Here is a 23,724-nt window from a genome sequence, read left to right as displayed (position 1 = left end):
AAGAAATGAAGTAAGATGCTATAAAGATCAGCCCCTGATGACAGTCTTCTGCCTTGCTTAAATGGTCAGAAGATGCCACATCCTTACTTCCATATTTCTGAAAGTGTTGGGAGGTAGGAAGAAACCCAAACATGATTTCAAACAGGAGAGGAGTTAAGTTCTTTACTAATGGAACTGTGATGTATAAAGCTTATACTATTTGGTTTAATTTAAGGCAAGTATATATATATCTGAGGTGCAATAAAAAAAAATTATGAAGTGAGCATGATCAATCCTCACCACAGTAATTTCTGGCAAGGACAACAGAAGTAAAACAATTCTGTGCTGAAAGTTGCAAACACAAATGCATAATTTCTTGTGAGGGAAATCAGGTCTAGTTTCTGCAGCAGTTGTCTGCAGATGTTAAAATTAAACAGTGCTTTTTTTTATATGCATAATATTTGTGTTCTTGAAAGAATTTAGAAATCAAATTTTTCATTTGGAGGTATTAAGCTTGCCTGCTTGGTTAATGGAAGCCAATGCCCTAGCTATTCCCACGAGGACTTGGGCTCCTGCTATTGACCTCTTGAGGTAATTAGTTTCTCATGTTTACATCTGAGACCTCAGACACATAAATGAATTTATCCTTGCAACATCCCTACTGAGATCTGATGATCTAGACCTGAGCTTACCCCCATATCATTGTACATGATGATCTGCAGGATCCCCAGGAGACTAAATCCTCCCTTCCTACCAAGAGGAACCATACTGCTTCTCTTGCTTGTCAGGGTTTATGCGTGAGAAAGAGGGTGAATTTTACCCATAGGTTTTGCCTTTTAGAAAACAAGATGAAAACTTGAGCATACTTTAAAGTCATCCTTATATCCTTTTCTGAGGTATATTTTTCCTGTACAAAGTAAGTTGTAGAAAAAAGTTCAGTTTGAAAGAATTCTGTAGGTGTGAAATAGTGCCAGTAATTTCAGTGTTGTATAACAGGGTTTTAAAAAATGAAATAAGATACTGAAAGCAATTAAAAACCATCAGATTTCCATTCTAGATGCTGAATGTGATTAGAAACTGTAAATGAGTAATGCTTTATTCCAGCTGTTCTGGGAGCAGGTTTTCATGCACTGGAGCCATGCTAAGCATAGCTGTACTTCTGTTTATTTGCACATCACATCAAAATACTATTTTGATTAATGAGCTTCACTCTGTTAGAGAGTTGCAGAGTTGTAAACTATGGATCTCTTTATAGTAACAGAAGACTAAATCTGTGATGTATGGTAAAAGTTGCTCAGATTCTGTTTGAATCAAAAAGTCTTTGGATAAAATTCATATTTAAGGTTCTATTTAGTAATAATGTTCTAAGGTACATTTTGGTTCTTTGTTTCATGGAATAGGCAGTTTTTATGAATATAGTCTGCAGCAGTAATTGCAATAGGAGCTAAAGTTTATTGCTTTCCAGTTCTCCAGCATAGGGTGTTTTCACTCATTTTAAACTTGGGGGATTTTTATATCTGTTCTAAACCCTACTAAAGCTAAAAAGAAAATCCTCTGGCAATTTTCTTCATACTGAAGACCCTCTGGCTTTGCTGCCAGTACACTGAAGAAGTCTTTTGTTTGTTTGTTTGTTTATTAGGCAAGTGAGTAATGTAGCAGTCTTATATAAACAAATCATGGACAAGCTCCTGGCATTGCCTGAGATCTCAGATTTTAGTGCTAATCTTAAGGGAACCCTTTTCACTTAACCAGTAGCCACACCCTAGTGGTAAATTCATCCTTATTCTTTGTGGTGTTTGCTTTCCTGTTACATGATTATGTGATACTTTATCAAAAAACTATATTGCTATTTCAAGTAGTGCTGTCAGTTTGGAGATGGGAATTAAAGGTCTTCCAAAGAACTTTTCCCTGTGTACTTTTAATTCATGTTAACTGTGTAAAAGAGCTTTTGAGTGAATATGCTTATAGGGCTTTAATCATTCATGTGCTTGCTTGGAAGCAGCAGCCTCTCAGTTATCATGCATTATCCAAATGACATTAAGTAATTTCCATGTTAACTCTTCCATTTGCTTAAAGTAGTTTTATGAATGACTTCTGTTAATTTTCCCCCGCCCCATTCTTTCCCTTCTCCCAGTCCTTCTTTTCTTTATGCACAGGGGTTAGCTGAGAGCCTGCCTCATAACATGCTCTTTTGTACTGCTCTAGAAATAAAGCTAGGGCTTCTCTTATCATCTAAGCTAAAGGTTTATGTCATTAATCACTTCTGCTCAGCCATAGATGCAGTGAGCAGAAAATTCTAGTGTGCTTGGGATATCTTCATCCCTTAATGCTTTGTGCTAGCTCTTAATTCTCCATTGCGGTGTTCCCTTTGTCATCTCTTGCATCACTTCAGATGGGAAAGTTGTACCATCCAAAGTGGAGAAAGTTTTTTTGGTTGTGTGAAGTCATAGAAGAAAATGAATAAAGCTTACCTAGTCATAATTCTGACCCTGGAAGGCATGATATCTTCATCCATCATACTTGCAAGATCTTGAAAGCTGCTGCTGCTGAAGACTACTTAACATTTGGAGGCAATCTGTTACAGTACTTCAGTGTATTTGTCAGTAGGACATGCACCTGTATATGTGTGTATGATCATACATCCAGGGAAACTGAAACTCCCACACAGCAATTAAAGACCCCCACGCTACTTGTCCTGTCCACTGCGGACTTAGAAAATAATTTATTCTCTCACTTGCAGCAGACTTTTACATGTTTTAATCTGTTGTTATATCTCCAGTCAATGTTTTATGAAGTGGCCAGCCCCTCTTCTTTGTATCATGTCATCACAAAGATAGAACTACCTGAGTATAACAGAATTTTAGGTTTCAAATTCTGTGGGTTTTTTTTGGGGCTGGTGTGCCCAATTATTTTAATAATTATTTTAATTATTTGGACTTTTAAAAAAAAAAAATCTGACCTTGAAAGAGTGCTTTCTTTCTTTTTCCCTCATCCCTTTTGGTCTGCATTTTGTTTCTGTTACAGTCATTACTCTGTGCAGCTTTGGGGACTGTTTTTAATTAGCTACTGCTTCATCTAGAGTGCAGGGTCCTGCACCTGGCTCACAGCTATCCCAAGAACAAATACACAAATACAGCAGAGACTGGACCTGAGGAGAAAGACTTTGTGGTGTTGATTGATGAGAAGCTCAAAATGAGCTGTCAGTGTGTGCTTGCATCCCAGAAATCCAACCAAATGCTAGGCTACATCAAAAGAAGAGTGACCAGCAGATCAAGAGAGGTGATTCTCACCGTCTATTCCGCTCACATGAGACCCCACCTGGAATATCGCATTCAGCTCTGTGGCCCCCAATACAAGAAGGATGTGAACCTGTTCGAGTGAGTCCAGAGGAGGGCCATGAAGATGATCAGAGTGCTGGACTATCTCTGCTATGGAGACTGGCTGAGAGAGTTGGACGTGTTCAGCCTGGAGAAGAGAAGGCTCCAGGGAGACCTTATTGTAGCCTTCCAGTACCTAAAGAGGATCTACAGGAAATTTGGGTAGGGGTTTTCATAAGGACAATAGTGACAAGGCAAGGGGGAATGGCTTTAAGCTGACAGAGGGGAGATTTTAATTAGGCATTAGGAAAAAATTCTTTACTTTGAGGGTGGTGAGGCACTGGAATAGGTTGCCCAGAGAAGCTGCTGCTGCCCCATCCCTGAAAGTGTTCAAGGCCAAGTTGTTCAAGGTTCATGGGCCTTTGAGCAACCTGGGAAAGTAGAAGGTGTCCCTGCCCGTGGCGGGTGGGTTGGAACTAGATGATCTTTTCCAACCCAAATAATTCTGTGATATGTTGTGCTTTTGTGGACAGACATCAAAATAGAGGCTTATGCTTTAATTCCTGTGCAATAATACACCTCCGCTAAGAAACAAGGTGATTAAGTGTTGATTATATAGTCTCAGGTACATCTTCGCATTCTGAATTGTTTTAGTACTGTTTTTCTAAAAGCATGCTACCATATAATAATTTGGTGTAAAACATTGCTGAGCTAATTGTAAAATTTGGCTTTAGAAGTAAGAATATTCAAGTTAATCTTATCAAAGCTCTTTTCAGAGAGATTCTACTTGATGTGGCTATTGTAATTACTTGCAAAATTTAAAATTTTAGAAAGGAATAAACATGTTTCTTGGCATTTATTTATACATATGTATAATATGGTGTATATTTCTTGATTTTCATATTGAGTTGGACTTCTGAGTTTGCAGTGAGAGAGGCATAATATATTCACTCTTTTCTCCCAAAATAATTTGTTAAATGCAGGCATCTTCTTCTGGCAGTGTCTTGAGATAGGATGGCAGACAAGGCACCAGATACTTTCTGGACATGGGGTTTCTGAGTGCATTTGCAGCACTCTGTTTCCTTGTTAGGCCCCTGCTCCTTCTGGGCTGCATTGGCTCCCTTGTACCTGGGAGCAGGCAGCTCTGGGCAGAGGGAGAGGGTATCAGCTGCTGGGGAGCTGTGTCTGTGAGGTGGAGGACCAACTACACATACATCACTGCTGCGTCTGTGCACCTCAGCAGCCATCTTCCCCAGACAGCATCCTTTCACTATGTGTGGAATTATTCTTCAGAGGCTTGCCTTCAGATAATCAGCAGAGCTGACGTTCTGTTATCCCCTTTTTACTTTTATCATCATCCACTTAGCTTATTTTCCTCTAGCATCAAATATGCTCTAGCTTTAATTCATCTCTCACACAGATAAGTCAAAAGCAGCAGTTATTTACAGTGTATGAGGAGGAGGGTGGGAATGCATTAATTTTAAATATTTTTAAATTTACTATTCATAAAAGGTGGTGTATGGAGAGCTCTGGCCTCCATCCACTCAGTTTAGCCAGAAAGCAGAAGACCTGTTTAGTCAGAAGTAGTGTCAACTATTCCTGTCTCCCAGCAGCGTTGTTCTGCAGCGACCACCTGAAAGATGAGAGGTCTGTCTTTTCCTGACCCTACACAGTTCATGGTTTTGCTGCTGGAAAAGTCAATATCCTTTCTAGTTCTAATGCTGAGATTTCTTGGTTTTTTTTGTTTTTGTTTTTTTTTTATCCCTGCTAGGGGCCTGAGTTTGTGACTGTTGGCTTGTTTTGCCTACATCAGAGAAATGTTTCAGGGTTGCTTTCATAGTGGCAGTCTGGGGAGTGGTGGCTGAGAGACATTGGAATATTTTGTACGGGGTATTAAGGTTGCCAGAGTTCATTCAGTTGGAACTTTGCAGAGAAAAAAAAAAACAAAAAAATTCTCTTGGCGCATATTCTTAGACTGTATGCCGTTAAATTACGAAAGACTGGATGAGTAATTTTTCGGAGATAACATGTAAATATCACATGTCGAAGAAAGAATATGTGAGTACTACTGACCCCATACTGATCTCATGCTGGAGCAGGCTCCTGGTAGGACCTGTGGCCCCTTGGAGAGAAGAGCCCGTGCTGGGGCAGGTTTGCTGGCAGGACTAGTGACCCCAGGCTGGAGTAGCCTGTTTCTGAAGGACTGTACCCTGTGGAGGAGACCCATGGTGCAAGCCCCATCCTTGGAAGTACTCAACAAGAACAAAATTTGTGGATAATGCTCTAAAACATGAAGCAGTGGATTCTGTGAGAGTTTCAAGGTAGATACCTGATGCAGAAAGGGAGCTTTCCAGCTTAAACAGCGTGCCACACTTCTGTAAATGGGTGCCTCTGGTGTTTTACAAGGCAATGAATGACCTGCAGTGGACAGCAGGGGTTTTGCATAAGGTTTAAGTACTGCAGCCTCTAATTAGTGGTATTTTTAGAATGCTGTTAACCTCCAGTGAGAGCATGTGCATGATTTAAATGAAACATACTCTCAAATATTTTGCTAGAATAAAGGGGTAGTATGCTTAGCATATAGTAATTTCAAATACTGGATTAGTTCTAAGGTCATACAGATCCTTTGGTTTGAGTATTTTGAGTTCCAGGTTATTTCTTTGTGAGGATATTCATAGGACATAATTTCAGACCTGTGTTTTGGGAATTGTGCATGTGTTTTAATAATGTGAATGCTGAGATGCAAAAGGACTTATTGAGTAAAGAAATGATGGGAGAGTCAGAGTATTTTATATTCTTAATTAAAGTGAGAGTTTATGGCGCAAACATGCGGTTAGAAAACAGCCATTCTCAGCTGACAGGATTAGAATTTCCCTAGGGAGATGTGCCTTAGGGGGTGTACTGTTGTACTATTCCATCATCTTATTTTGTAAATGGAACTAAATTACTGTTGCTAGTCATTTTATAAATTCTATTAGAGAATGGGTGTGGTAGTAATATTATTACACTTCTCTATTCAAAGATTGCTATTTAACAAAGAACTAAATATCAGCCATACTTCTCATAGGTGACAGTGGAAGAGGAGGTGGTTAGTCTTTTGATGCACACAAGGGACTTAAAAGTTACTGTAGTATTTCATCTAGTAGTAGTTTATCTAGATCTGAAAGTCATTTATGCCAACAGACAGTTGGTCTTAGAAGTATGTAGTGATGCTCATTGGGAGGAACCTTGGGAGCGAAGCTGGTACACTTCTTTACATTGTAAAGGAGGGGACTCCCTATGGTTTTATACAGTATTTCAAAATCTGAGAAGAAGATATGTAAAAATGAAGATTGTGGCTTATAACTAATTTTATTGATAACAGCAGGTTTACAGAAGTATGATGATGGGAATCCTTAATTGTGCTAATAGAAAGCCTATTATTAGGTTTTAAAAGTCATGAAATTCAGAGCAAAAAGATAATTGACAGCCACCTGTGGAAGCTTAAGTTTTAAAATACTGGACCATCGGTTCTGAGGAAGAATTTACATATATGGGAATTAAGTTTCCTACTATAGGGAGTAATACAGAGAGTGTCTCTTACATGTATTGCCTATTAATTCTGGATTCTTACCAATTTTAAATTGAACTTCCCCAAACCAACCGTAAGTGCAAATAGTTATTTTTCACCATCCAAAAGTGTCCAAGGTTTTAAAAAACCCCAAATTATTAGAACAGCATTTTTAAAGGCTGAATTTTGTTTATATATGGAAATCAAAGAAATGCATGCTCTTTAAAGGTTTTGCTAAATCAGGATCTTAACATACTGTTTTGCTTATGTGAGCTTTTGAGCCCAATGAATCTACTCCGGAGTGGATTTTACCCATTAAGACTGATTTAATCTAACAATTCAAAACTACATAAGGCATAGGTGATGCTTCTCCGTTCCTCTGCCTCAATCCACACTTCTTTTTTCCTGGCATTTATCATTGGCTTTGCTGGGTCCAATTCAGCTCACAAACTTTGTAGAAAATCATACACTTGAGTTTTCCATATCACTATTACTATTATTTTTAGTTTAGCAGCATGAATCATACTTGGACACAAAGTGGTACAGGAAGATAAGAGTTGGTAGTCATAAAAATGATGTGAGCAAGACCACTTACTCTCTGATGATCACAAAGGCTCAAAACAGGATGTGTAATGTTATCTTCAGTAGAATGAGTGCTCAAGCTGCATGATATGGTCTTTAGGTCTTTGCGATTTTCTTTTTCATTTTAGAAGCTAGTTAAAATAGAAAACAACATAGAAACTGCCTTTCAGGGTATAACAAGGGGCTCATAAGAAAGATGGAGAGAGAGTTTTTACCAAGATCTGTAATGACAGGACAAGGTACAACTGTTGTAAACTGAAAGAGGGTGGATTGAGATTGAACATAAAGAAGAAATTTTTTACAATAATGGTGGTGAGATGCAGGAACAGGCTGCCCAGAGAAGCTGTGGCTGCCCCTGGAAGTGTTCAAGGCCAGGTTGGATGGGGCTTTGAGCAACCTGGTCTAGTGGAAGGTGACCCTGCCCATGCCAGGGGGGTTGGAACCGGATGATCTTTAAGGACCCTTCCAAACCAAATCATTCTGTAATTTTATGAAATCCTGAAATATTAGAAGTTGTGGGGTTTTTTGGTTTATGATTTCTGTTTTTTTCTTCCCTTCAGCATTTTTGATTCTTCTACCCTTTCTCTGCTACTAATGTATAAGCATGTAACTGTAAGTGTTGCTATCTGCAGTATGACTCCTTGGTGTTCTGAGGCATCCCTGATTTGAGGTACCAGCCTATATTCCCTCCATAGAATTGCTTACCCTGCTTACTGTTTTGTTCCTTGAGCTGCTGTGTTTTAATCTGTTGAGCACACATAGCATTTGGAAGATCATCTCTGAGTTTTGAGACTGTGGAACATAAGCTCTGCATAATACCCCTTCTCATTGAATGGTTTCATGAAACACTGATCTGTCACTAGCTCACACATTGCCCAGCTGACCGAAATACCGGCTGCCACTAGGAGGAAGAAGTCTTTACTCCTATTCCTCTCTGAGCTGTCTTACCCTGTGGGCTAAGGAAGAGGAAAAGCAGCAGAAATTTGAGAAAACATGGCAAATTTTTGAGGATAGATGGATACAGAGAGTTGAAGTACTTTATTAAAAATAATAAATAATATTAAAAAGTCTTAGTAAACCACAAGATTTGTTGAGGTATCACAGTATCACAGTCACACAGTATTCTAGAGATTGGAAGGGACCTCGAAAGATCATCTAGTCCAATCCCCCTGCCGGAGCAGGAACACCTAGATAATGTTACACAGGAATGTGTCCAGGCGGGTTTTGAATGTCTCCAGGGAAGGAGACTCCACAACCTCCCTGGGCAGCCTGTTCCAGTGTTCCGTCCAGGTATAAGAAGGGGGGACAAAAGGGCAGGTTGAAACCAGACATAGTAGCTTTTTGTGGTATTAAAGCCATTAGCTCAACTGCAAGAGATACTAGAGCTAAAGAGCTCCAGCGCTCTTCCATTTCCAAAGCAGCAGTTTGCTAGGTAGCATGCTCACTACTCCAGGGGGCAGGGAGGTTTAAAGATCCAAGAAATAGGGGTGGAATGGTGAAATCCTCAAATTGAATCTTTCCTGCACGTTTACCACGCTGAGCCCCATCAGAATATTTTAGTCAGTGTTTGCAGATACTCAGACTCTCCAGTTTCCCTGTTCATTCCTCACTTGCCCTGTCTTTATAATGCTAGCTGTGTAGATTTTGTACCTTAAGCAGTAGAAAACCCCATACCCTTGGACTGTTATCTTCTCTAAATATTGCAGTAGCTTTGAGGACTTACTTTGATAAAACTGTGAGGAAAGAACTGGGAGTATTTGTGTGCTCATTTTCTACCCCTTCTCTCTCTATTTTTTCCCTCGTTTGTTGAAATGATGAATATCTATTGTTTCAAGCTCACTCATGCAGTCGAGTTTTATATGGGTTGAGCGATTAATGCCCATTGCTCCATCTTAGGAGTTAATATGCCACAAGAAATTCTGATATTTGGGGACTGAAATATTAGTAACAGAGACCCTTGAAGGTGAGTTTGTGTTCAGAAACAAAATTGGAATTTGAAACTTAATTTATAAGTGTGTATGTATGTTTGTGTGTGCATGTACATTTGTACAGATACAGATATCAAGAAATATATACACATGAATACCGTATGTGTACACACATGGCTGTTGATTTGTAACGCACCTTAATGACCTGACACGGTCAGCAGCTCTAAATATAGCCTTCATGTCACTATTGCTTACTTCATGATCCTGCTTTTCATGTAAAACAAAGAAAAGCACATTTAGAACAGAAGGCTGCTCTGTTCACAGGAACTCTGCATGAGCAGCAGCTCTGAAATGTGGAGACTGGAATAACTTGTCTAATGATAGATTTGAATTAGTTTAGGTATTTGAATTGGAATATTTGTCTTAGTCTTCCTTTATCTCTCCAAGATATATACTTCAGCACACTTTTTCAATTAAAAAGAAAGACTCTTGGGCTGAGTTGCTAAATTTCAGCATAAATTTTTATTCTGAAGTTTTTAAGCCCCCCAAAATAGCAAGGGGGAAGATTATAACTGTCTGACACTACCTTATCTATATAGCTGAGAACAGCATCACTACAATAAAAGAAGATAGCAGTGTCTCCCATTGATTGTTGTTTGATGAATGTAAAGCAATTTACTGGAATGCAATTAGCATTTGCAATCGCATTACCATGGGGATATTTTTTTTTTTTATGCTGGCTTTGAATTGAAAAATCTATACATTTTCTGTCCATGAGTCACTTGTAAGGAAGCTTTCTTTTTATTTTTATGGTTGTTTTTTGGTTTGGTTTTTTTTTTTTTAGCTTACAGAACTATAATTTGTGGGATACTGAAAGGAAGTAAACGTAGAATTTGTATGTTTAAAATTTACTGAAGGACAAATTGTACAGTATGTCCACTGCAGTAGATGACTTGGATTTAAATTTGTAATGCTGTGCATTGCTGAGGAATTAGTATTTCAGGGATTTTATAGAAAGAAATAAACCTCTTGAAAACCAAACAGCTTCTAGATACAGATATCTTAGAAACCTTGAAATAATTTTATAAATGTATGAATTAAAAAAAGCTTCAAGTACATAGAGTAAATAAGCAAAGCAGTATGCTGAATCAATAAGATCTGTGTACAATGGCAGGGCACTAATAGTGCAAGAAGAATCAATGCTACTTTTTCACAAGCATTCAGTTTCTCAACAAGAAACTTAAGTATGTGCAGGTGCACATATTTAAAAACATATGGTTCTGCATGTAGTTTAGGTGTGAATTTGGGTATGTCCCAGTTGTGATTATTTCTTCATCACACAGAAATGATGTAGAAATTTTAGGGAAAAAAAAGCATATAGAGGTGTTTATTCACAATTTGAGTTTTCTGTGGACATGCATATGAATGATTGTCGGTGTTACTGGACGAATCTCAGCTGACATGCAGAGGGTGTCAGTGAAAAATATTTGTTGTAGAGGGCTGTCAGCATCCTCCTAGTGGTGACACATGCTTACAATTGCAAAAAATAATCTCTGTGGAGCTTCTTAATGGCTTCTGTATGCTATGGACGAAGTGCTGCTATCCTAACTCAAAGAGGATCACAGATAATTATTTCCATTGAGAAGTAGCTGTGAATTGTTTGTTTTAAAAATACAGTTATTTTTAACACTGTCAGTTAAAGCTGTCTTGCTATAATGATATATAGTGTGCCTTAATCACTTTAGGAGAAGGTTTTCTCTCTGTTTGACCTTAGAGGTGTTACAAAGTCCCATTGTCTATTGCACCTTGTGTACCTTAATCTCTGTGAGGTGTAGAAAGAATTGCTCCTGAATTCCTGGGTCCCCCTGGGATGTTAACTTCTAAGCTTTCAAAGGATTTTTTTTTTTTTTAATGAAACTTCTGGAAAAAAGCATAACAGACAAGAATAGGAACAAAAGACTTTCTGTGTTTATAAATATAGTGCTAGATCCTGCCAGTTTTTTTTTTTCCTCTGAAAACTTCCTTCAATTATAGTGGTAACAATGCCATTGTGATAGTAACCTTGTTAACTGGGGTTGGCATTAATTATTTTAGTGGAGTTGCAATTGCCTTTGTTCACCATCGCCACCTTGCTTAGGAAAAAGGATGCTATCCCATTTATCGCTGTTCACTGCTGTGATCAGGCTATGCCCTGGCATGTCTGCTGCCTTAAGGAAAGGCTAGAGGCTTTGGGGCACGTCTTGTGTTGGTAATAGGCAAATGTAATTTAGGAGGACTCACTAAGGCAGCAATATAGTCCCTGCTTCCTTCAGAATTAACTCTTTACTGCATTTTCCTTTAACATCAATAATCAGTTAATTACTTTTTTTTTTCCCACACTTTCTCCTTGAGACAAAAGGCTAGATAGTTTTGCCACATTCACACAGCCTCAAATTTTCTGTCACTTAACTTCTGCGAAGACCTGTATCTACCAATACAGCATGTAAGATGGAAGGAGCAAGGTAAAATTTTGACTATATGAAAAGGCACCTAAATCATTTTCTAAAAATAAATCCCATAGATTTTCTATTTCACTGGCTGAAATACCAGAGGCTTTGTACTGCTGAATTTCAAGACTGGATGTGTTCCAAATATAATTGTTGCAAACAGTTTCCTTGAGGAGGGAGTTGTTTATATGTAAAACTTCTAAAGTTAACCTCTTCATGTATCACCTCTTCATGTATCCCTTCTTCTGTATCATTTTCTTCTTCAGACCACAAATGGCATTGCTGTGCTTTTTGTTTCCTTGTCAAACAGTGCTAAAGCTAAAAGCAGATAATGGCTTTGTCCTGTATGGAGCAAAATGTTTTCTTTAAGTCTGTGCTGTCATTTTATGTTTGTAAGGCTGGTTTGGTACTTTCAAATATATGCATCCAAATTCCATCTTAGCTACTATTCTTCTTGAACACAAGTATTTCCTGGGCTTCAGCGGAATTCAGCATTTCATCCAGAAACTTCTGAGACTAAACTGTGTGTGTAATACTTGTAATTGAGTGCTGGGTGGTACTTACCCAGTGTCCAGACTGAGGAAGATGCTGTGCTGTTGCTTTTTCTATTCTATGAGCAGTGATATACTGTAGCAGAGGGACAGGCTGGCTCACGAACTGTCACCTGGCACAAAGACAAGAGTGTGCCATGCAGCTCTTTAAGTTACTTTGCTCCTGTGTGATCAATGGCTCCTGGCTCCTGATAACTTCAGCTTAACAGGAACCAGTGCACAGCAGGGGATAGAAGCGACTATTTGTTTTATTGATTACCTGATTAAGGTTGGCTTGTCTCTGTGAAGGCACAGGTCTGTTTCTGGAAAGGATGGGACTTGAGGCTTCATGCAGAGTCTGCGCAGGGGCAAAAACTGGTCTCCTGCCCTGTGTAAGCTTGCTGCCGTTGTGGGAGTCTCTGCCTGTCTAGATGAAAGACAGTATCAGTGGAAGCTCAGAACCATCATTTCACATGGAGGCAAGAGTATAAGGATCATATGGGAGGGAATATGAGATGCAATTGCTCCTGTATGTACAAGAAATAAACAGGAAATCCTTCAGGTGATCCTTTATATTAGAATTCAAAAAGACTCCAGGAGCTCATAAAAAATATTTCCACTTGCATGTGAGGCAGGGATCCTGACTTTCCCTCTAATCAGTCCATGCCCTTCAAGTATTATGTATGAGTATCCTTTAGACTATTTTTTTTCTTAATTTTATTTTTTTAAGGACCCTGCACCAGAAGTAAAGAAACTTTGTGGTGCACTTGTAAGGTTAGTCTGTACTGAGACTATGCAAGCTCTGTGCAGTGTTTTGATTTCATTTTGACCCTAGTTTTAAAATCAGTAGAAAGAACTGATTTTGGAGATCTTGCCTCTCTTCCAGATATTGTATACTGTCCAAGCCAGGGAAGGCTGCTATACAGATAACATTTACTATAAGAGCAATAGTGCAGAGGTATTTCATATGGAAGGTGGAAGACTTTCGTTCAGAGTGATGAGCGCTCAAGACATGCTGGTCAGTTTCAGTGTTTTGAGAACAGATTTCTTCAAACACAGCTGGCTTTGATTAAGTCTGCAAGCTACCTGAATATTGGTAAAAGTTGGAAGATTGGGAATTGCTTACCTTTCTGAGGTTCAAAAACCAAATTTTCTATGATCACCATTGTGGAGTAGTGTGTGAAGTAGTCATAATAGGTTGGAGCTACTTAGAAATGGTAAACTGAAAACATATAAACCTGCTTTCAAGGCAGCTTCTGAAACAAAGGAGGTAGCTCAACCCCTCTAAAAACATCATTATCATTCTGGAAAGTGGGATTCATTTATTAAAATAAATAAACAAACTGCTGCACAAATTGACATTACCCATCAGGAGGATGGGAGCAAATATTATCTGTTCAGCTCATCAAATCAAATATGGGATTTGAAAAAGGTACCCTGAGGAAGAGATCATGGAGGCTTCAATCACAGCATTTTGCCCAGAATTGAGTCTTGGGAGTAACTTGGAAGACAAAACTGAGCTCCATCTGCCAAAGTGATGCATACCTCAAGGTCTCATTTGCATCTTTCTTCCTGATAATTAACTTTACAGGCATCTATCAAGAACACAACAACAGCCAAAAGATCTACCTCAGGATTTATTAGTGAAAAGTCCTGAATGGGAACAGTGGGTGCAATTCATGTCAGAAGAGTATTCTCACCTAATGTGTGTTCCTCTGTTTCTGTCAACTGTTTTGTTTGGTGCTGTTGGGATATAGTATTATTTCATAGATCAGAAATAATTTTAGCAACTTGTTGTTAACACATTTGAAAGACACAGAACGAAATAATAACAGAAGATGGAGAATGAAGTGGAGGCAAGAAAGTGGTATCCTTTGAAGCTACTGTGTGCTGAAGTTGTGTCAGTAATGGAAGCAGTGGGAGTTCTTCTCGAGAAGAAAAGTGTCTCAGTGTAATTTCTTTTATGAATGAGATAGATGAACTAATGGCCAAAATTGATGAAATTAGGCCATAAATGCAGAAGTGAAACTGCAACAGTTAGCTCAGAGGAGAAGTTTGCAGAATGGGAAGGTAGGGCAAGTTGGAGGTCTAATAGCTGAAAAAAGAGCTACCACAGTTTTAATGTTTGAATAGCAGGACACCTAGCTATCAGTATTTTAGTGCTTTTAAGGACATCAGATCATGCACAAACAGCATTTGTGTTTTAATACTTGATATTTTATAGCTCCTCCTTTGTACCATTATGGATCTTATTCAACATTGATTTGGTACTGATAAATGACGTGACCCTGATTTTGTTACAAATTTCATTTCTAAATCAAAGGTGTGATAATTCTGAGTAATTTATTACTTTTTAAAAAGTAGTTTCCTCTGTACCCATCAACTTTTAGGAAATACACCTGAAATGTAATATGATAATGTTGTTAATACATGGGGAGATTAAATTCTACAGGACGTCTTATTCTTTTAAAAGGTGGGATTACAGCTGCCATCATGCTTAATATGGGCTAAAATGAAAGATAAACACACATTTGTATTGACATTAGGAGAATTTATAAGGGCCAAAATGGATGGACAGCTGAAGTGTCATCTCTCAAAGATTGTGAAACTGGTAGGAATCTCCTGAATTACTGAATGTTAATGTAAGCAGTAATGCTAGAACAATATTGTGCCATGCATGAGGGGGAAGCAGTAGTGTAGCAGAATTCTGGTACTGTATTTAGCCTTCACACATTAGGTGCACTCAGATCCACGTAAGATGCGGAAGGAGATTCAAGGTCTGCTCCCAGAAAATGAGGAATTTTTAGGAAATGAGTTACAGTGAGGCTTTCTTGGATTCTTGTGTTTGTATATTAAAAGAATGAAAACTTAGTAGTGACCACCCCTTCTCTCCAATGTAATGCATATTTGCTATGTTTTTTTAATAATAAAATACCTGTAAAGATGCACTATTATAACCATAAGCAAAGGCTCTTGGAAGGAATACAGCATCAGAAATTTTAGGAATGAGGATTGTTAAGAATTAAGGATGACTGAGATAATTTTTGATGTAGTACTGATTTACTCATGGTTCCCAGGGTAAAAGTTCTGAGTAAAAATAAAATAATCAACTTCTTCCTTTTAGCGTTATAATCAGTCTGTCATATTTGAACTTCAGAAAATGCTTAATCTTCCGTTTGTGCTGGGTTTGGGGTTTTAGTTGTTTTGGGGTTGGGTTTTTTAAAGTATCAAAAGCTCTTGCCAGCTTCAAAGGTTTTAGGGCTTAATTTTGCTTATGATAAGGGTTACTGCTTTTTAAATCCAATTTGAACTGTATTTCATGTCTTAATTACTCAAGAATATGTGCCTTAGTATTTTATCTGAGTAGTATGAAACATGAAAATATACATCTCATTCTTCAATATTTAGTAAGATTAATCACTGCACAGCAAAGAAGTTACTTTAAAATCTGGGAACTTGTGCCTCTGCAGAGCTAAAAAAAAAATAAATTCTATTATTATAAAGTAGAAAATTCTGCTTCCTTTGTGGTTTTTGTTGTTTTTTTTTATACTATATTCAATGTAATCTAATTCGATTAAACTATAAAATCACACCACTTAAGTTGTGTTCAGGGTTCAGGTTTTGGTTTTGTTAATATTAAAAATAATCTTGCTGAGTTCACAGGAGAAAGAATATGTATTTTTGCTGTTTTTTTTTTTGGGGGGGGGGGGTTTATTCTTAAAGGTAAGAAAATGTTTAACGTGGGAACTTTCCTGGGTGCAAAAGGTGCTATGAAGCTTTTGAGTGATTTGAAATACTAAAAAATCTCTTAAGGGAACAGATGAATGAGGAGTTGATTTGATTAGGCAGGTAGGAGACAAAAAGTGTATAGACCTTGTTAATTTTGTTCTAAAAGCACCCGTATGCTCAAGCATCTACTACCTAGTTAGTGCCTCTTCCTGTGATTTTGTACTATATTATGTGAGAATATCTACATATTTCACTGAAAATTCCTTTTGCAGGAGTAGTATGGGTTTTAATAAGCGTTCAGTTTTGTCAGTATACAGGAAAGCTCTTAAGGACTCCAGTTTTATTTTCTAGCTTTTGGAAAAAGGGTAGGAAGTGATCATATTTTTCAGCTGCTTTGTATTAAACATCAAATTCAGCAGTTCATGTGGGTGCTCTTAGATGTGCTATCATAATGGCTGCTGTACTATTTGAAATAGCAGTTGGTGAAGCTACAGTGTGTATGCAATAATACGAATGTTCCTGTTAGTATGAGCTCATGCACATTTTTATTTGTGCATGAACATTTTTCAAATCTCTGTTCATTCTTTAATCATATTATTTCCATGGGTAGTTCATGAACCAGACAATCATAGGAACTGGAAAGACTTGGAAAGACTTGGCTTGGAAAACACAAAAGGTAAGAACATTACCACTACCTTTACCCACCACTCTGCCTCCACCTGCCACCTCACCCTCTCCCTCCCAGAAAACAAACCAAACCCAAAACAAGTAAGCATTTATCTAATGAAGTAAACAATGAGGCTTGCATGAATAAGTCATTGCTCTATTTGTTAAACTGATTGACAGAGGGAATTAAAGTGATGTGCTAGAGTAGCAGCATTCCCCCACCTCTGTTTTACAGTACTCTGCCTTGCTGATGGCTTGTCCTGTCACCTCTGCAAAGTTGCTCAAGTTGTTGTAATGACTTAATTAGAAAAATCAAGATACAGAAACTGATAAACAACTCTGTAGCCCCACCTATTTATTCGATTTAAAAAAAAAAATAAATCCTGATGACTAGGCAAACAGCTCATGATAGCCTACAGCTGTTTTTTAATGGAAATCTGCTTTATGCTAGTTGTGTAAGAGAGGTCAAGCCAGTTGTCTGTTTCACTGTAGAGCATGTTGTTTCTTGTCCAGTGAATTTACATATGTGTTTTGTTTGACATTCATAATTTAACTATTGAATCAAGAAGAACGTCCCACCAGTGATACTTTTCCTCAAAGGAAAGTTTTCTGAGGTTTTAAACTGCATCAAAAATAGCATGTACTTAAGACATACTAAACCACTTTTCCTAAGCAGTATGTGTGGGTACTTTCTGACGTGAACAGAGATTAAATGTTTACCTTCGGGTGATTTTTTGACAAAGGGATATAATTGAGAAGAAAGTACAGGCGTGTACCATAGCTCCATTGGCCTGGGCTAAGACAGTTTTCTTCCCAATTTCCACTTCATATGTATTTTTTTGTAGTTATGTAAATCCCTTCAATGAGTAAAAAAAAAAAAAAAGGTGTGACCTTTTAATGAGTGGATACTGAGCATCAGGGTGTGAAACATATTATAAGGTTTATCATAGCATTATTGAATCAGCTAGGCTGGAAAAGACCTTTAAGATCATCGAGTCCAGACATTACCCCAGGACGGCCAGGACCACCACCAAACCATGTCACTGAGGGCTTCATCTACACTGTTTTTGAACACTTCCAGGGACGGTGATTCCACTACTTCCCTAGGAAACCTGTTCCAATGCCTGATTACCCTCTCTGTGAAGAATTTTTTCCTAATATCCAGTCAAAACCTCCCCTGATGCATCTTGAGGCTGTTACCTCTTGTCCTACTGCTTGTTACCTGGGAGAAGAGACCAGCTACCTCACTACAACCTTCTTTCAGGTAGTTGTAGAGAACATTCAGGTGTCCCCTGAGCCTTCTCTTCTCCAGACTAAACAACCCCAGTTCCCTCAGCCACTCCTCATAAGACTGATTCTGCAGACCCTTCACCAGCATTGTTGCCCTTTTCTGGACCCACTCCAGCACCAAAATGTCTTTCTTGTAGTGAGGGGTCCAGAGCGGAACACAGTTTTCAGGGTGCGGCCTTACCAGTGCTGAGTACAGGGCATGATCACTTCCCTGGCCCTGCTGGCTACGCTTTTTCCAATACAGCCCAGGATGCTGTTAGCCTTCTTGGCTGCCTGGGCGTGAGCTGGCTCGTGTTCAGCCATCCGTCAGTCAGCACCACCAGGTCCTTTTCTGCTGAGCAGCTTTCCAGCTACTCTTCCCCAAGCCTGTAATGTTGCATGGGAGTGTTGTGACTGTCCTGGGTTCAGCAGTAGCAGTCATGTTTCTCCTCCTTGGTAGCTGGTGCAATGCAGTGTTTTGACTTTCGGCTCGGGAACAGAGCTGATAATGATGTTTTGGTTTGGCCAAGGACTTTGTGAGCCTCATGCTCTGCCAGGGAGGAGGGGAAGCCGGGAGGAAGCAGAGACAGGACACCTGACCCAAACTGACCAAAGAGCTATTCCATACCACAGCACGTCATGCCCAGGATGTAACTGGGAGTTAGCCGGAAGGGCTGGGAGACTGCAGGGTTGGAGGAGGTATCGGTCGGAGCTTGGTCGGGCTTGGGGGCCGAGTTATCGGTCAGCTGGTGCTGAGGTGTTGTATTCTCTTCCCTTGTTATTTCCTTTATCATTATTATCATTGGTGGTAGCAGTAGTGATTTGTGTTATACCTTAGTTACTAAACTGTTCTTATCTCAACCCGTGGGAGTTGCATTCTTTTGATTCTCCTCTCCGTCCCTCCGAGAGTAGGGGGAGGGCAAGAAAGGGGGGGAAGTGAGCGAATGAATTACCTGACTGGGTTTAAACCACGACAGTGACCCAAATGCAGGACCTGGCACTGAGCCTTGTTGAATTTGATACCACTGGCCACAGCTCTTCAATCCAGCCTGTTCAGATCCCTTTGCAGATCCTGATGATCAACATTCCCAGCCAAATTGGTGTTGTCCGCACGTTTACTGAGGGTGCACTCAATCTCCTCATCCAGATCATCAATGAGGATGTTAAACAAGACTGTCCCTAACACCGAGCCCTGAGGGACACCACTAGTGAACAGTTGCCAACTAGATGTTATGCCATTTGCCACTGCTCTTTGGGCTTGGCCATCCAACCAATTTCCAGCCCATCAAAGAATACACCTATCCGGGCCATGAGCAGGCAGTTTCTCCAGGACAGTGCTTTGGGAGACAGTGTCACATGCTTTACTTCAATCCAAATACACAGTGTCCACAGCCTCTTTCCCTCATCAACCAGGCAGGTCACCTTATCATAGAAGGAGATCAGGTTGGTCAAGCAGGACCTGCCCTTCATGAACTCCTGCTGACTGGGCCTGATCCCTTCTTTATGATACCACTTAGAATCATCTGCTCCATGACTTTCCCTGGCACTGAGGTCAGGCTGACAGGCCTGTAGTTCCCAGGGTTCTTCCTTCCTGCCCTTTTTATAGATAGGTGTCACATTGGCCAACCTCCAATTTTCTGGGACCTGTCCACTAGACCAGGACTGCTGATAGATGATGGAGAGTGGCTTAGCAAGCTCCTCTGACAGCTCCTTCAGCACTCCTGGCTGTAATCTGTCTGGCCCCATAGACTTGTATACATCTGAGTCACAGATTGCTAACTGTTCTTCCTGAATTATGGGGACTTCAGTCAGCTCCCTATCTCTGCCATCGAACTCAGGGAATTGAGTACCATGAAGATGGCTGGTGTGACTGTTAAAGACTGAGGCAAAAGCAGCATTAAGTACCTCAGCCTATTCCTCATCCTTAGTCACTAGGTTTCCCCTAGTATCCAGCAGAGGATGGAGGTTCTCCTTGGCCCTCCTTTTATTGCTAATATATTTGTAAAAGTACTTTTTATTGTCTTTTATGGCAGTGGTCAGATTTAGTTCTACCTGTGCCTTTGCCTTTTTGACTTTATCTCTACATAACCTGACAACATCCTTGTATGTTTCATGCAGTGACAGTACCTTCTTCCACAGGTGATAAATTCTCTTTTTTAACCTGATTTCAAGCAGTATCTCCCTGTTCAGCCAGGCTGGTCTTCCCCGCCAGTTTGATTTTCAGCACATAGGGACCAACTACTCCTGTGCTTTAAGGATTTCATTCTTCAAGAGTGACCAGCCTTCCTGGACCCCTTTGTCCTTCAGTAATGTTTTCCAAGGAATCCTGCCAACCAGAATCTTAAACAGGACAAAATCAGCCCTCCAGAAGTCTAAGGTGGAGGTCTTGTTGACTTTTTTCCTAACTTCTCCAGGGATTGAAAATTCAGTCATTTTGTGATCACTTTGCCAAGAACGGCCTCCAACCGTCACATCACCCACCAGTCGTTCTCTGTTTGTGAACAGCAGATCTAGCCAAGCATCTCCCCTAGTTGGCTCACTAACTAGCTGTGTTAGGAAGTTATCTTCCCCACCCTCCAAGAATCTCCTGGATTGTTTCATCTCTGCTTTGTTGTACTTCTGGCTGGCATCTGGTAGGTTGAAGTCCCCAGTGAGAACAAGGATAAGCAATTGTGAAACTTCTCCCAGTTGTTTGAAGAGCACTTCATCTGTAGCTTCATCCTGGCTGGCTGGTCTATAACAGAATCCTACCTAGGATATCAGCTTGGTTGGCCTTTCCCCCTGATCTTCACCCACAAACATACAGCCTTCTCACTCACAACATTGAGTTCAAGGCAGTTGATGTGCTCCGTGACATACAATGCAAACCCACCACCTCTTTTTCCTTGGTTATCCCTTCTGAAGAGCCTGTAGCCATCCACTGCAGCCCTACAATCATATGCATCATTCCATACTTGTTTAGTATAAAATGAAAGGGCGCTAATCTGTTTACATGTGCAAGATGCCTATGTTGTCTTAAGTATTCGGAATGTTTAGAAAGACAAAGTTGTTCCTAGACAACTTTATCACAACTTTGACTAGTTATAAAGAATTCTGTTGGATTTTGCAAAGGAGTCCTGAGTTGCCCATAGCCTGGGAATGGAAGTGCTTTTGGCTTAGCTTCACAGAGAGCAAACGAAAAGCTACCAAAAGGCTTCCAAGACTACAAAATTCTTCTGTAGTAGAGAAACAAACTTGTAGCTAGACGTAAGTCATTCAGCATACTGGTTTTCCATTTACTGATTGAGACCTATTGAAAACAAAGCCTTCGTGATCTGTTTTGCTTCCATCACGATTTTCAGTTAGTCCAGGCTTGCTATCTACCCATTCTCAAGGCTCATTTACTGCTGCAGGAAACCTCTGAGCAGCGTCCCAGTTGCCCTAATGCAGGAGGTTACCTGCCTTCTTTCCTTTTTTCAAGACAGCACCATCTGCTTTCCAGAGGTTTCTCCCCACTAGACATGCTGGGTTGCGCTCAGAAAAAATGTATGGACTCTCTCCCATCAGGAATTTCTGTCAAACCAAGAGAGGTGGGAAAAAGGTAAAGAGATGACTGACACTGCCCTGCTTTGTTTTACATTGTTTTAAACCCTATGTAGCTTATCAAGCACTTGTAAATTATGAACTGGAACTCAAACAGGTTTACACCAAAGTTTTGTTAGATGCAGTGAGCATGTTAGCATTTCCAGCCTGGAAACACAGACTTCACATCCAGCCATCTTTGTTAACACTTCTGCTGTTTCTGGTGGTGTTCAAAAACTAGTGATGCCTTCCTTGGCCTCTTGTGTTCTGAGAACAAGGTGTTTTATGGTGGCAAGATGATCGTGTTGACTTTTTCTGTCATGCATATCTTCTTCATATGTGGCCCAGTGTGTTCATAGACACCATGTACAACCTAATGGTTGTGAATGTGGTGCAGGGTTTCTGGAAACAGTCAGTTTGGGCCTTATTTCCTTTTTAATGACCATTTAATATTTAATATGCTGCCTAATGTGTCATTTTAGTTTTCCCATCTACAGTTGAACTTGTTTACCTTGAGGTGCTATCATATGTCATAAATATTGAAACTGTTAACAAATAAAAAGCAGTAATTTTATCAAAGTGTAAACCAAAAAGAAATGAAAGACCAGTTTTTAAATGTAGGAAGTTATTTAAAACCAGAGAACTCACACCAAACTGTATAAATTATACTGACTCCAGATCTAGTCCTAAAATTTTTGTGGGGTTTGGGTTATTTTTTTTATTTTAAGAGGTCAAAAATCAAGTATTTTGTTTCTAAAATGTCATTGTTAATAAAAAAAGCAACAATTAAACAACTAAGAAACATTTAAAAGGAAAATGGGCATTATGTATGTGTTCATGTTTTTTATGGAGTGGTTAACGACTGCTTAGTTGTGATTGTTTAAGGATGTAAGTGGGGAAAAGCCTGTAAGGAATATATATTTTATTATAATAAAAATGTATATTTTATTAGAGCAACTGATACAGTTGGAGGAGGGAGACAGACAAGATTTCTGACACACAAACCCATTTTCCTGCATATGTTTCTTCTCTCAAGAGTGCAGTTCAGAGACTACAAAATATGCTATACATCTTTGTTTATAGTTTGTCTTTCAAATTAATTTATCTAACTTGTACAAACATGTTTCAAGTTTTGAAGAAGTTCAAAGTATAAAATACCTTTTCAGTCTTACAGGAATTTATTTCATAATTTGCCTTTTCCAAATGACCAGTTGTTGTCGTGGGAGGGGGGAAAATACCACTTGTGAAATTTTTCTGGAGCTCCTCTTGCTCTGGTGGTATTTCTTTAATTGTTTCTGTGCATAGTCTAGCTGGTACCTTCTCTTGTCTGTTTGAGCAGTAATGAAGATCAGTGTGCACTGGAACAGGACTAGAAGAGAGATCAGTTTTTTATTTATCTCATTTACATTAGTGTAAGTCAGCTATAATTCTGAACTCTACAGATACCATCTTAGTCCCAGTGAAATCACTACCCAAGTGACTCCCAAATAGCTTGATAGATATAAAATGAGAACAAAAATAAAAGAATATGAGCCACTAACTTACAGGTGATGTAAGTGTACCTAGTTTGTCCACCCTTCTATTATTATAAATTAAGACATTGGATAATAAGATCTATATTTTCTCTCTCTTTTTTTTTTTTTTATTTTCCTCTTGTGCAGCTTTACTGCTACACCTAGGGTATTGTCAGCATTAATTAGTTAGTGTTTGTTCAGTGCTATAAAGAGTATTATTGATAATAACCAAGCATGGGATGATTGAAGTTATTTAGCACTGCTGATCACTAGAGCATTTACAGAGGGAATTTACAGTGAACATGTATGTTCACTTAAGGTTAGTTCTCATTCAGTCTGGACAAACCAATCAATGAATAGAAGATTTAGCTGTTTGACGTGTCAGAGATTTTTGTTGACACTTTTCCAAAGAAAGTAAAAGTTAAATCCCAGTCTAGATTTTAATGTCTGTCTGTTCTGAATGTTTGGCATCTTAAGGACTATCTACATCTCAATTTGTTACTGGAATTTTTAACAGAGAAGGCAAGAAGAAAAGATAATCAGATACAACATTCTCACTGTTCAGGGAAATTGCTTCCGTTTCATATGAGGCCTCACTTAGTGTTGACCTTTT

General features: G+C 39.1%; 1 protein-coding gene across 4 annotated transcripts in view; it reads left to right on the top strand.

Moving 5' to 3' along the window:
• The window catches only part of NKAIN2 (sodium/potassium transporting ATPase interacting 2), a 558,646-nt gene that overhangs the window by 140,732 nt on the left and 394,190 nt on the right, over window positions 1-23,724 (top strand). The window lies entirely within an intron of this gene.

The sequence above is a fragment of the Pezoporus flaviventris genome, unplaced genomic scaffold (genome assembly GCF_033815535.1).
Source record: "Pezoporus flaviventris isolate CSIRO_AGI_PZ_B2104156 unplaced genomic scaffold, CSIRO_AGI_Pfla_v1 ptg000031l, whole genome shotgun sequence".
Classification (NCBI taxonomy): domain Eukaryota; kingdom Metazoa; phylum Chordata; class Aves; order Psittaciformes; family Psittacidae; genus Pezoporus; species Pezoporus flaviventris.
Note: the sequence above shows the minus strand (reverse complement) of the source record. Positions and strands in the feature narration are given on the sequence as shown.